This window comes from Armigeres subalbatus, chromosome 3 (assembly GCF_024139115.2).
Source record: "Armigeres subalbatus isolate Guangzhou_Male chromosome 3, GZ_Asu_2, whole genome shotgun sequence".
Lineage (NCBI taxonomy): Eukaryota > Metazoa > Arthropoda > Insecta > Diptera > Culicidae > Armigeres > Armigeres subalbatus.
This window is the reverse complement of record NC_085141.1, coordinates 341,677,924-341,693,295: the sequence shown is the minus strand read 5'-3', so window position 1 is coordinate 341,693,295 and position 15,372 is coordinate 341,677,924. Positions and strand designations below refer to the sequence as shown.

Sequence of the window (15,372 nt, the reverse complement as noted above, 5' to 3'; positions counted from 1 at the left end):
TTTTTCTGAGCTAAACAACCCAATTTTGAGTTTTATTACTTGAGGTCTAAATTGAGTGAATTAAACTTACATTTCGGTAAATAAATTTTCCGTTGGGTACTTTTTTAACATAGGAATAAAGACAAACTAATTCGACCCTACTTACTCAATTTTGGCTTTTGTTCGGAGGTTGGGTGAATTAAACTCACTATTGGGTAGTTTATTTTTTCCGTGTACAGTCAGATTACACTGCACAAATATCACCAGTAAAGCTACAAACCCGAGATTTAGCTCTGTCTACAGGACCATTTCAAGCAAGAGAATTTGTTCAGTAATAAGAACTTTCGTGTGTTTCTCTCACTACCATTGTTCACCTGTTCATGAGGAGTTTTAATACTATTTAAACCCCTAACTCGATTTTTCCAGCAGTCAGTTTCCACTGCATATAGCTTAGCCTCAAACAAGAGGAATTCGAGTTTTTTAACTGTCTGAAAGATAACATTAATTCTGTTTTATTTCTGAGACTGCTATTGGTAGCGGAGACTAAATACGATGAATGCTTAATTGCCACAACTTATATCCCTAGCTAGAAAAATGGATTAAGCTAGGGCTCTGTATGGTAGATCTTACACCGTAACACACTACGTCAAAGTGATCTACCGTGTTACGGGAAACATTTCGCTTAGAAATTGAGTAATTTTTTTCGTAAAAATCAAAAGAATTTTCTGAGGAAATTCCGGAGAAGTTCATAGGAGTATTCTGGAGGGAATCATTGGATTTTGTTCTGGCAAAATTTCAGTAGATTTTTCCAGAAAACTCCTTCAAAAATGTTGGTCTTCGATTCAATTTCATTTATCACATTTTAGTTTCTCAGTAATCCTCGTGTCTTTAACCTTCTATAGACTACTCATCGACGTTCTGGGTTTTAGTTTAACATGATGAAGCTGTTGATGTATAAAAAAAATGACCAATCAGTCGGTTGGAAACCGTATCATAACTTATTGAACAATGAAAAATGTTTCAAATTATTTGTAGCAACCAATCCTTTAGCTGGAAAAAACTTACAGAACCCACATGTTTTTATGATGATTGTGATTTTATGATAATTGTGAAATAATGTTATTCAAAATTTGTGTTGGGGAAGCATCGGAAATAATAAAAGAAAGAATCAATTTATTAATAAGGTAAGTGCTTCATGTATTTTTAGATTTTTTTAAATTTATTGTTCGTGTTTTTTTTTTTTCAGCAGGGAACACGACCCTGTGACTCCCTTCCGTCTGATTATTTTCTTGGAAATTTATTAGGAATGTTTAGTTTTCTATTAAATAAAATACATACCTTATAATAAACATTTTATCATCAACATTTTATCACAAAATTTATCATCTTATTTGCACATGAGTTTTTTCCAATCAATGAAAAATGTACTATGTAATTGAAAATAATGATCGTGCACCTAACCTAGAATATCCGGTGCATTCAAATTAAGCGGGAAACAAATCATGTGCTTTTGGATCAACAAACATTTCGGGTTGAATTCAACAAAAATGTTTGTAAGCCCTGAGTTAATAACATTATTCGTTGAGTTCAACCCAATGTGTGGTTGAATGTATAATCCATTCTTCTGCGTGCATCCTTGCGTTGATTGGCTGCCACCCAATCATGCTTTGGCGCATCTTGCCCAAAACTATGAAGCCGGTTCCCAGCTCATTGGTGGTGCCACAGCTTTGCTAGAAGGTAGTCGCTCGATGCCTGCTTTTCCACACTTTCTGTCATGTCCAGCAGATTTCCTGCAGCGCTACGACGTCGAAGTTGCGGGCATGTCATTCATCGTAGATTATCCTGCCGCAACCTGCGAAGCCTAGCGACTTGCAGTTCCATGTTACAAGCTTCCAATCGTGATCCTTTATTCGTCGCCTAGGTCGTAACCGATTGTATCGAGTCGTGTTATATTCTATGTTGTTCGTAATGGTTGTTTTGAAAGGCGGCTTATTGGGCCTGCGCAAACCTCCTGTCTCGTCGGAGAGCCGTCATGTCAGGGCTGTTTAGCGTCCCACCTAACACCAGGAGTTGGGCTTGTGTATCCGATTGCAATGGAGACCGAGGTTCCGTCGTTTCGGCGACCAGTACCATTGTTTTCGATGATGTTTTTGTTTAAATACACAGATAGAAAAAGTTGTTGAAATTTACACGAAAGTAAGTAAACGATTTTATCGCCGGAATGTTTGCAATTTCCATTGCATTATGTCAATTTTTATATGATTTATGCCACAGAAACTGACATAATGCTATAGAAATTGCATATATTTAGGGTGTACTTGTTAAAAAATATCCATGTACGCCCAAAATAGTGTAATTTTCCATATCTTTATTTTTTACGCGCTTCTTAGTTTTCATTATTTTTTTCTGTGTAAGTATCAGTTAACAAAGTTTAGACATAAACTTAACCATCTGTTAAGATGGTTTGTGTTTTAGTTCTGAAATATACGTTCAGTTTTCGCAGTTTGAAAAGTTCACAACAATTACATCTCCATGTTTGTTGCAGATAAAATGGAACGCAACATTGTCTTTATACTCTGCAGGTGAGGACAAAGACTTAACGCTGTTCTCTTTTGTTGCTTGTTTCTTTTTTTTCATTTTCAGCGACAATTATACACTCCTTGATTGTGACTTATGCCCTTTTTATATGCCTTAATATGGGAGTGATCAACTTTACATTCATGGGCATTTTTCCCATTCAGAAATACCATTTCGAATGAAATGTATTACTTTAATGGGAAGGATATCCGATATTTCCCAGGGGTTCAATAATACCCTTGTCAAGAAATTTGAGCCGATTATGAAAAATTGCAAAAACAGTTGCATAATAAGTGTTCAGAGCTTTCACTCTCAAACTTGCAAAAGCTACATACGTCGTCTTGAGGCTGTCCAATGATTTTGAGGTGATATTTACAAGGTCAGGGACCTGTTATCAAACAAGTGTAAAATCTTGAATCATGTTTTTCTTAGGCTAAGTAGTCGTAATGTACTGGAAACATAAGGACTAATAAATTGTTTTGATTGTCGGACATCTAAAGTATTTTTCCAGTTATGCTGTATCTGTACTTTTTCCCAGTTTCTAATCTCCATTTTAATAGCACAAAGTGATAGACTGATGAAAGGTTCGGGTCCAATAAACTGTCTGATATATCCACATTTTGCTTACTGGTCTGCTATTTCGTTTCCTTCTATTCCGCAATGGCCAGGAACCCAATATAGATTAACCTTATTGCGATAGGAAATTAGCTGCAGTAGCTTGGAGCATTCCCACACAAGCATTGAATTATAAGTTTTTGACTTTAATGCCTTCAATGCTGCTTGGCTGTCTGAACATATGCATATATTTGCATTTCGATAATTCCGTTTTAAACAAATTTCTGCACATTCCCGAATGCCGTACATCTCCTCTTGAAAAACCGTTGGCCAAATTCCCATTGATATCGAAATGTTACTGCCAAGGCCAGTAATCCCGGCCCATGCCATTTGATTTTGCTTGGAGCCATCTGTATAAAATATTATGAAGCCTGTCCGAAACCCTGGATCTCCGGCACTCAAAACAAATCCACTGATTCGCAACTCATTCAGGATGCTCATATGTCCAACGAGATCCCCTTCAAGAAGATTCAGGGATCGTTTGATCTTCAGAGCAGTTTTGATTGCATCCAATTGGACGTACCTCTGCAATGGAAGCGACGAATTTCGCGCCAACCCCTCTTTCGGGCTGGCAGCACCATCTCATAATAGAATGAAACTTGGTGGGCATAAATATATGATAAACTTCAGGGAATTTCACGACAGTCTTTGTCGACAGACTTTTTTGTAGTTATTGGCATTTTAGAGTTTCATCGATTATTTAAAAAAATCAACGAAAAATATTAGGCTCTTGTCAAATGTTACTCTTGACAGTTTTTGAAGAATACAGTATGCAGAGTGGCTTAGAAATACCATATCTTTATGCCCACCAAGTTTCATTCAATTCTGAGATAGTGCTGATAACCGTTGGTCAAGTTGGCGCATACTTCGTCTGAAGTACATTTTTCGGAGGTCTTTATGGTTTTGTAGGCTTCGTGACCGTGGGGTTACCGACGTCAGCTTAGCATTTGCTTAGGAGCGGGTTTTGATTCCGGGCCCGGTAAGGAGAAAAAAATTTGTGATACGAAAACCTCTCCATTTAATGGAATATTTCATATAAATCTCCATTGCGAACACTCAGCAATATGAGTCTGTTCGAGATTTGAGTCAAAACGGTACTCGGCTGTGCAAATCCCGACAACATAAAACAAATAATACAATTAAGTGTGTACGAATTATGGGCGATAACGCTTGATCCTGAATAATCTTGGAATTATGAAAACTCAGTTTGATGCTTGAGTCGTCATGCGATTTGTTTAGTGCTTAGACCCAACTTGGGAAATGTCAACTGACCAAATGACCGGATAGATCCGGATTGCCCAACTCTCAGATGCTTCGAATCCTAGCCAATATAATACTATTAATCCAAAGTATCCTTGGTACCGTAAACAGATCAAGAGTGGTCATGGAATTTTGTAATCATGAAACTGTAAGATCCTTATTTTTATCTTTATTGTTCACATGAAGTTTTAGCCGTCACACGACCTGTTTGGACTTCATTTTGGAAGTGGTTAATTTTCCGATGGCAAGTGTGGCTCCAACGGAAGCTGTAACAGGTATGATTTAATAGGAACCAGTCGCATTTGGAAATATGAAAAAAAAAATCTAGTGCAATGATTGAAAAAAAAAAGAAATCACTTATCATCTCTGTATACAATACGATATGTAGCATACCGTGAAAACATTTTTCGCAGGCTGTTATGATAAAGTACTGATTCGGAAGGCTATACCACATGACTATTTTTTTTTTTAAAGCTCCCAACGCAGGGGCACTGGTTCTGAGGATATATTTCAAATTGTATTACCCAGCTGTATGGTACCTAACACAAAACGAGCGTAAGCAAAGCGTTTTACCATCACTTTTCGGTGGGTGTTGCCCATCCGATTCCGTTTTTTCGCACTTGTATACAAGTTTGATAAATTTGTTTTTATGGCTTATAATGATTCGTAACAGTTTTTGCTTTTCTTTTAAATTTGTTCGTTATCTATTGAGAGTGATTTCGGCAAACCCTGATCTAGAGGAAATGCAAATTGTTACGAAAATTGGTCTTAATATATGCATCCTCTCAAAATCAACCGACACATATGGAAAGCTTGACTGGCGATAAATTCCCTAGTAACATCGGTGGATCTATTGAGGCTTTATAACATACTTGGAAAGTAAATCACTGTCCTCAAAACCGTTTTCAAGCGCCGCCGCCGCCACCTTTTTTGACCGGCGCGCCGCTGGATTTTTTTACCGCGCCGCCGGTATGTTTTAGGCGAGCCGTTGAGATATTTTTATTATAAAATATTATTGACGTAGTTTTCGTTTTTGGGGTTAATCCCCCACCCCCAAATTGTTAAAAGAAAAACTCCGTTCATACCCAAATAAATTTTAAAAATTTCGGCTGCGCCGCTGAAAACAATATGTAGTAAATACAAAGCCTTTTCTGACACGAAATTCAAGGAACTAACGAGTAAAGCCTTCCAATCCAGAACTCGTTTAAGCGTTTTAGGAAAATGCACACGATTTATAGTGCGCAAAAATAGACATTTGCATTTCGCTGCTATTATTCCCCTTGCAAACTGATAATAGTACAAGCATGACATGTGCTGGAGGTTGCGGATTATACTCACGACAACTCAAACGATTAAGGTCACTCCTGACGGAATCCAAGTTTCAAAGTGCTCACACTTTCGGGGGCACACCAATCGATACGGAAGCAACGCACAACTGTCATTTTTATTATTTCACGCATGCTGCGACGCAGCAAAACTAAATCAACAAAAATGACAGTTGTGCGTTGCTTCCGTATCGATTGGTGTGCCTCCGAAAACGTGAGCACTTTGAAACTTGGATTCCGTCAGGAGTGACCTTAAGAAAATCAAACTCATGTTTATCTATGCTTCGAAGTAAAAATAAGATTTTGCATTTTTCAAATCATGGTCTGGATACAGGAAAAGCTAATAAAAATTGGTTCATATTTTTTTTAAATTCTGTCAATTTATTGAAGTTACTGTTTCTGGTTGTAATTTATAATCACAAAAACATTCTCGTATAATGTGTTATTTGCACGATTCAGAAATTTTAAAGACATCTGATTTTATCACTGATGACAGACATTTTGAAGCAAGATGCCATCAGAGGATGCGATGAGGGGATCAGCATAGAATTTCAGGCAATGATAAAACCACAATTGAATCATTTCGTACACAAAAGAGCTAGACATAACATAACACATTTTACATAACTAACATTTTTGTAATTTTTTTTGTAACATTTTTGGGAAGCCCTTCCTACGAAATACTTTCTTCTAAAATTCTGGAAAATTCATTCAATTTTGGAGAATTGCCCTTCTTAGAATTGTAGAAAAATGCCTGGAGTGGCTTTGTGAAAATTTGCTTCATCAAGAATCCTATAGACTTCCTTCTTCTTTAATTCTGGGAAGTCTGCAAATTTTTTTCTCCAGAAATTCTGGAAAACCTTGGCTTTTTTGAATTCTGAGAAAACTCTTCTATGTGAATCCTAGGGAATTCCTGCTCCATGAATTCTGGGAAACTGATTATCCAAGCATTCTGAGTTCTTCCATCTCTAGGAATTCTGGGAAATTCTTTCCCAGGAGCTCTGAGGACTTACCTTTGTAGGAATCATGACCAAATTATCTAAAGAACTTCAGCATACCCTCTCCCCCTCAACACCGGTTTTTCTTTTTCTCGAATTCTCAGTAAATCTCCAGATATTCTGTACAAATTCTTCGTCACAAATTCTGGGCAGTCGTTATACAAGAATTGTGGTATAATCTTCTGATGGTACTTTCTTATGAGATTCTGGGAAATTCCTCCTTCAAGAATTCTTTCTACAGAAATTTTCAAACATTTTTGGGAATTGACCTCACAAAAGTTCAGGGCAATTCCTCTCTCACGAATTTTGGGAAATCCTTCTATCAGACTTGAAGAGGAATTCCTTATTCAGGTATTTCCAGGAATCTTTCATCTGTGGATTCGGGGGAGATACTCACATCAGCTCAGATATGCCATAGAGATAATTCCTCTCTCCAAAAATTTTCCACTTATCTTTCAGGATGATCTTGAAAGAAACATAATCTAGGGTTTTGTCATCTATATGCTTATAAACTAATTTAAGGGTTCATTCACAAATAACATAACGCCAAAATTGATCATTTTCCACCCCCACCCACCTCTTTGTAATGCTTTTTGCAAGGGAAGGTTTGAAAATGTGTATAGGCCGAACGCTCAAACAGATACCCACCCACCCCTAAAGCGTTATGTAATTGGGTTTTCCCTTAGATTTCACATTCACTCGAAGAATTAATTTTCTAGGAGTTTTAGGGATTCCTTTGTCCAGAAGTTCTGGATATTTAATATATACCTGAATGAGGAACTCCTGTGAATTTTTTTTGATCTTCTTTGTTGGCATTACATCCTAATTTGAAGATCGCACAGGGTATCTACTCATCTGTAAAAACAAAATTCCCTGATTTTTCCAGGTTTTTTCCAGGTGTTTTACATCAATTTTCAGGCAAAAACAAACGTGCCATGAGTATATAGTATTTCGCAACAAAATGATCAATTCAAAAAAGTAAATATTGCAAAAAATATTATTTTAAAGAATATGTTGATGGCTTCACAAAACAATGTTGTAAATTACTTAAGAAATTCCTCCAGGAATTCCTTCGCAAGTTCACCCAGAAATTGCTTCAGCCATTCAATCAAAATTCCTTCAGGAAACACATAGGAAATTCCTCCAGGTATTCCTTTGAAAATTTCTCCAAATATTCCATCAGAAAATCCTCCAGATTTTAAGAATTGATTCAGAACTTCCTCCAGGATTTAATTTGAAAATTTCTTTGCTAAAACTTTAGTTTGTTTCGAAAATTCCTTTAGAGATGCATTTGGCGATTCTACGATTTTTTTTAATTCCTTTAGGTGTTTGTTCGAAAATGTCTTGTGAAAATCCCTTGGAAATACCTTTATAAAATACTTTGCAGATTTCTTCTGATATTTTTTTTAGGAATTTCTTTGGGAACTTGGTTAAGAATTCTATCGGAAATCTCTTTGAATTTTATTTCAGCTGTTTTTTTTAAAGAAACTTGAGAAAACTTCTTAAGGAAATGTTCCAAAAATATGTTTGGGAATTTCTTCAGGAAATCCTTCAGAACTTGTTACGAAATCTCCTTCAGGAAATGCGTTGATGCAAAAATATGAGATTGTTGGGTCCATGACGTTAGGCATAATGTCGTGGGCTGCTTTTGGGGCATTTTATGCTTAAAGGTGTATGCCTAACGTCCTTATACCTGTTCGTGTGACCAACATCTAGATTACTTGGACCTAGCAGCCAAGGTACCGGTACTATAAGTGTCAAACAGCCAAGTTATAGCCTATTCAGATTACGCCATTTATGATCATAAATATCATGATAAACAACAACCTGATGCCATCCCCATACATTCAATTTTTTTCTCCGCTTTAACACGATATTAATTACGATAAATAATCTAATCGTAATATGAATAGGCTAGTAAGCTTATCGGAGCATATTTTGGCAGAATAATTTCAATGGTTACAGCGCCACTAGCGTTCTATTACTGCTTTACTGTAAAAAAACTTTCGGAAAATGCTTCGATTTTTTTTAATTCCTTGGGATTTATTAGGAACTCATTCAGAAGTATCTAAAGGAAAACTTTAGAAAACACCTGGAGGAGTTTTTCCGGATATTTTGAATTTAAGAATTCTTTGGAAATACTTCGAGAATACCTTCAGAAACTCCATTCCGGAATCCTTCGGTATTCTTTCAAGAATTCCTTTAGCAAAAATTCTTCACAAATCAATCTACACTTTTTTTTAATCCCTTCAGGTTCCCTTTCTGGAATTTCTTAAAGAAACCATACGAAAAATCATCCGGAAATTCGTTTTAAAATTCCTCCGGGATTCTTTTCGATTTTTAACTTGGAATTTCCTCCAGAAATAATTTAGAAAATTGCTAATCATTCTTATGGACACTCTTTTATTGATTTCTTTGAATAATTCCTTGGAAAACTGATCCCGAAATTCCTTCGGAAGTTCCTCCAGGAATTGCTTTGAAAAATCCTAACCAATTTAGTTTTTTTAATATATTCCTAAAGGCATTTCCAGGTGGGGAGAAATTCCCTGATAATTCCAGGTTTTCCAGGTTTTTCCAGGTAGTAGACACCACAGCTTAGTGTTCATTAAGCACTTCCACAGTTATTAACTACGAGGTTTTTGAGCCAATTCACCATTTCTACATTCCTGTGTAATAAAACTAATATGATGATGCTCAAAGTCACAGGGAAGTATCAAAAATCCTACACCGTAGCATGAAATGAATCCAGTCACTTTCAGCATGGCCTTGCTTTGTAGCCACCAGGATACCCGAGCAGCACAAGCCAGGCAAATGTGGTTGCAGCAACTTGATTGCGACTAAATGTGGTCACATATGAGTTGCAGTAACCTATGTGGAATATGTGTGCTGCTAGGGTAAAGGAGGCACAATTCAGAATGTTTGCTTGTATTTTTATCACAAACTAGTCGACCCGGCAGACGTTGTCCTGCATAGTAGGCGAAAATACGCGTTGAGAACGCCCCATGCGTCTTTCCCATACAAATCTTCATTTTAGTTTTTCACGATTTACTCAATTTAACTAAATATTTTTGCATGAGGAAATATCATATAAACCCGTCGGAAACGGTAACGGACATATCTGCTGAAGAAATGAAAAAAATCCATCCAGCCGTTTTCGAGTTATGCGGATACGAACACAGACCATTTCATTTTTATATATAAGATTACACTCCCTCCCGGAAGAACCATTGAAGAAATTCATGAAGGAAATTTATAAAGAACTCCTGTAGAAATCACTGGAGGAAATCGTAAAGAAATTCCTGATTTTTTTAAAGGAATCTAATGAGAATCTGCTCATAGTATTCCTGAAGGGATTCCTGGATAAATTTATAAGGAATTCTTGAAGAAGTTCTTGGTCAACTTTCCAATGTCTGCATCTCGGCATTTAAATTGCTTGAACTGTTTGAAGGAAAATTTTGGACCACGTCGATTGAGCCGCCGCCGCCGCCGCCGCCGAAAACACCCGCGGCGTGACTCAGGCTGAGCCGCCGCCGCCGTTAGAAAAATACATTCACGCCGCCGCCAGTTCAAAGTAGATCGGCGCACAGGTCTAATCGGCATCTCCGTGGAAGCGTGTGATTGGGGCTTTGAGGACCAATGCTATGTTGGGCGCCCTTGTCAAATGTTAACTCAACATTTTATTTAAGCAAAAAAAAACATTAATCAAAAATACTGCCAAATTATTTGTCTAGACCTCGCTTCGTGAAACTATCATGGGCCATGACAGAGATAGTCGCTATAGAAGATATTAAAATGTCTCAACAATTAGGTTGTATAAGATGACACAATGATTGGTCCGTTGAACCTTATCAAACACTTCGAATATTTCTTCGCGCTCTAGTAATACATTATCAGCTGCTGATATATTCAGTTTTGATCAGTCAACTCCAATTTTCGCATTCTTATGAGCTCCGAAGATGCAACGTACGGTTATTTTGGTATTAGCGAAATAATCTGTACCATTTCAAAACACTTTTTTCTTCTTCTTCAGTCAAGCATATTACAGGCAATAAATAGGTTAAATAACCACCATCTTTGTTATCTAAACACCACTTCAATTTAATTGCACGTTGTATTGCATATTTCGTATCCTGTGATTAGTAGTTCATAATTGAGCACAATATCTTACCCTTTTTGCAATGTTCATTAACTTTCCAACAATCGCCGATTATGTAAAACTTTGTAATATTTCTCAGTAACCCAACTGTTTCTTCCAACAGGCACGAATAGCGTACAATCTACCTTCTAATATCAGTTTTGTAATCGACACTGCCAGGCACTTGTATCCCGATCTCACTTTGTAACCTTTCCAACGATGAAAACGGTTATTACATTCCCTTTCACACCATATGAACTTTGACTGCACCCACGTCCGAGGCGTCCCTGGTCTGCTCGTTGTCCACTACCGCTATTATCCACCTCAACAATGTTTAGATTTTCACACGCGCACCACGCATATCCGTCCACCCTCCAGCCGCGAAGAGGTAAAAGTTTTCACCTCCGAACCGTCCGCGATCTCGAATCGATATGAGATTGCCAGGGCCAGATGCTGCGTCGCAGACCTCTCGCGGATATGCCCGTTGAAGGCGGCGACACTCTCACTGCTCGGTACCTGAAGCTGACTTGTTTCTGTTTTTGTTTTCCTTCGCTTACTTCCACTGCACTGACTCGACCACTTGGCGGCAGCAGGGGTCCAAAAATCTAGACGCTTTTCACACACGCGCACGCGCGCCGGGCCTCCTCCGTGATGGGTGGAATTTTCAAAGATCGTGCCTCATTAGCGCAGATCGCTCGCCAATCAGTCGTGACGTGATCCCGTCTAGACTGTTGCGCGCGGCTGGAGAAATTGATCTTTTCCTTCTTGGACGGCGACAGTGAGCATCGATCACGATCACGACGACAAACGGTATGACGCGGTGGAATGCCAATCCGATGCACGCGCGTTAGGTACCAGCGACTACGGTCAAATGGTCTTGGGACCCCCGGATCGGTTGCTCTATATTAAACTTTTCGCCCCTCTCAGGTCCGTGGTTGAATGGATTGACCAACCAAACGCAGCATCCGAGTTGGTTAGTTCATAAATTTCGTTCCGCGAGTTTTTCTTCCAACTCCGCTTGCTGGCGCAGAGCTTGTGACAAACGACTTTGTCACACCGAATGACCGACCGGCTTTATCGCGCGATATTCGCGCATACTTGGGGGAAGGCGGGTTAAGGCAGTCTTTCTAAAAAATACAATACTTATACTTAAGATAATAGAATGTTTCTCACTATTCCATTCTTTATATTATTAATCCAACAAGGCGTTCAAATGGGGGAACTCTGTTTAACCTTGACATCCCCTACCAGTAGCAGCGCAGTGCAAGTGACCAAACAAGTTTCACGCCTCCGTTTCTCACTTGCTGCAACTCGATGCAATGATCCGCCTGCAGACGACCACCGCGGGCCGGCCACCCGGTGGCAGTGGGTGCATGTTTTGACTTGAGGCTGTCTGAAGTTGCTCATCGAGAGTGAGAGTAAGGTATTTTCCGGAGGGATCTCACTCTCAGTGAAGTAGCCGCACACTTGTGTGGCTAGAGGGTAATTATTGTGGTGCATCACTTGGTTCAGATGTACATATCCGTGGATGATTTTTTTCTTACAAGGTTCGCATGAATTGCCCCAATTTGGAGCTTACGGTAGTTGATTAGTGAGCAGGAAGGCGTGTTCGACATTGCTGAGTGCAATTAATTTACTTTGGTCTGAGTTGGTGAGCCAATGGTGGATATTCCTCAATTTAATCGCTCCGATCTAAGACGGGTTTTCTACGTACCTTTTGTGTACCTTCAATACAAAAATATCGCCGCGGAAACAGATACCTATGTGTAAATTGAAAAAATCTAATTTTACGGTGCGTTATTCAAACTAATGGTCCAAGCTGTGGTACTATTATCTTGAGCGATATTCTACCCAAATACTCAAACAAATATCGAACATGTGAACAACAAATTGGTAAATATATTACAAACATTTTGCCTCAGTTGGCTGACAATTTTTAGGGAACAATTTGCTTTCTGGCGTTCAAGTGTTTGGAGATGCATGGCTCTTCGTAGGTTAGTGTCGCGAATTCGCGAAGCAGAACGCTTGGAAAACATAAAATTAATTCCAGAGCTTTTCTAGCTTTTTAGAGGTCTCGTGATCAAAGACGCAGGATCGTCAAACATCTACGAGCATGATTGCAATGCATTTTAAAATAAGAATAAGAAGCTTTTTTAACAAAAGACCATGACTTGTCATCCCGCATGTTGTAAGTTAGTTGCCGAAACTTATATGCGACCGAATTTGGTCACTTTTAAGTTGCTGTAACCAAATCTGTTCAAAAGGTGCTACATGAGTTACGATGAGCTATAGGCTTTTCAGATGATAGGCTTTTAAACAGACAACACACGTTTTAATGCTTCCAGTGAGTGTTTCGCTCTTTGAACAAGAGAATGGAGCAGCATCCATTAGCTCTGCTGAACACTTTCCCTTACGAAAAGTTTTGCTACTGAGATGGGAATCGAACCCACACTCCGCTGCCTATGAATGCCTATTGACTCTAACCACACGGCCACACACCCCACAATGTTGACTTGACATGATAAAGAGTATCTTGATGTCAAATCTCAATCTTCTTATTTTCATTTTATTTCATATTTAATATTACGTAATAAACCGCGTAATCTGTATAAGGCTATTAGTACTCAAATTTCTATATGTCAACTCCAATTTTCGCATTCTTTTGAGCACCGAAGATGCAACGTACGGTTATTTTGGTATTAGCGAAATAATCTGTACCATTTCAAAACACTTTTTTCTTCTTCTTCAGTCAAGCATATTACAGGCAATAAATAGGTTAAATAACCACCATCTTTGTTATCTAAACACCACTTCAATTTAAATGCACGTTGCATTGCATATTTCGTATCCTGTGATTAGTAGTTCATAATTGAGCACAATATCTTACCCTTTTTGCAATGTTCATTAACTTTCCAACAATCACCGATTATGTAAAACTTTGTAATATTTCTCAGTAACCCAACTGTTTCTTCCAACAGGCACGAATAGCGTACAATCTACCTTATAATATCAGTTTTGTAATCGACACTGCCAGGCACTTGTATCCCGATATCACTTTGTAACCTTTCCAACGATGCAAACGGTTATTACATTCCCTTTCACACCATATGAACTTTGACTGCACCCACGTCCGAGGCGTCCCTGGTCTGCTCGTTGTCCACTACCGCTATTATCCACCTCAACAATGTTTAGATTTTCACACGCGCACCACGCATATCCGTCCACCCTCCAGCCGCGAAGAGGTAAAAGTTTTCACCTCCGAACCGTCCGCGATCTCGAATCGATATGAGATTGCCAACACACGTTTTAATGCTTCCAAGTGTTTCGCTCTTTGAACAAGAGAACGGAGCAGCTAAACACTTTTCCTTACGAAAAGTTTTGCCACTGAGATGGGAATCGAACCCACACTCCGCTGCCTATGAATGCCTATTGACTCTAACCACACGGCCACACACCCCACAATGCAGACTTTACATGATAAAGATTATCTTGATGTCAAATCTCACTCTTCTTATTTTCATTTTATTTCATATTACGTAATAAACCGCGTAATCTTACAAAGCTATTAGTACACAAATTTCTATATGCGATAGAATAGTGTATTCAACTTGAAATTGACCATGTTTCACGAATAAACGGAAATTTATTCGTCACATACTAGCTTTTATTTAAATCTTTGCAAGTTGCATTCTTTCACCTTAACCATAGTTTATCAACGGGTCCGACACAACTAATTGGTAGGTAGATCCTGATCTGCCCCAAATTGGTCGAGTAACACAATATAAGCCGGATTATGTAACTTTATAGTTGCAAAACTCCAAACCAGTAAAACGATCATGTTGCCTTAGCATAGCACACTCGATCGAATTCAAGTCTGCGATAAGAAAGGGAAAACCGCTTCCCATCGATTACACTGCCAACCGACCGTCATCGTATCGTAGTAAATTTGCTAAAGATACAACCAGAGCAACATACAGCTTGATGAAAATATGGACTGACTGAGTGTGACCGGTATTTTAGCGAACCCTTTACCTGCTCTTACAAAAAAAAACTTTCTTCCACTTCCTCATTGTCACCTGTCCACACATATGGACCCCATCGAATAAGTTGTTTGGGTGGATGCTGTAGGTATAGTCCGCACACCTTGATCGCACCGATGGCAATTACGGAACAAAACAACAACCAGCACCGCAGCATCAAACGAGACGTCAACAATAATAAATGTCGAGCATATTATGGAGGATTTTTTATGACCTACTGAGTATAAATTTAAATTTGCATAATTAAAGCCTGATGTCGCGATATCGTAAAGGGATCGAGCGAGTTTACTACGTTTTAGTACAGTGGTTTCTTGATTTAAGCAACATATGCGATAAAGGAGAGATTATATTTCATTCAATTGAGCAACAATTGTTTCATAATTTCAAAATTAATTTGAAGCAACCATTGATTAATATTTGATAATTTTTTGTTTATATATTTA

The 15,372-nt window shown here is 38.4% G+C and overlaps 1 protein-coding gene across 3 annotated transcripts in view; it reads right to left on the bottom strand.

Annotated features, from left to right (window-relative positions):
• The window catches only part of LOC134225862 (titin-like), a 59,835-nt gene extending 45,655 nt beyond the window's left edge, over positions 1-14,180 (bottom strand). For 2 of the 3 annotated variants that reach the window (XM_062706276.1, XM_062706278.1), the window contains exon 1: positions 10,923-11,774. The gene's annotated coding sequence lies outside the window, so the exon portion shown is untranslated. Of the gene's footprint in view, positions 1-10,922; positions 11,775-13,776 lie in introns of those variants that run through there. The other variant, XM_062706277.1, reaches the window with a different exon arrangement.
• Between the last annotated feature and the right edge of the window lie 1,192 nt (positions 14,181-15,372).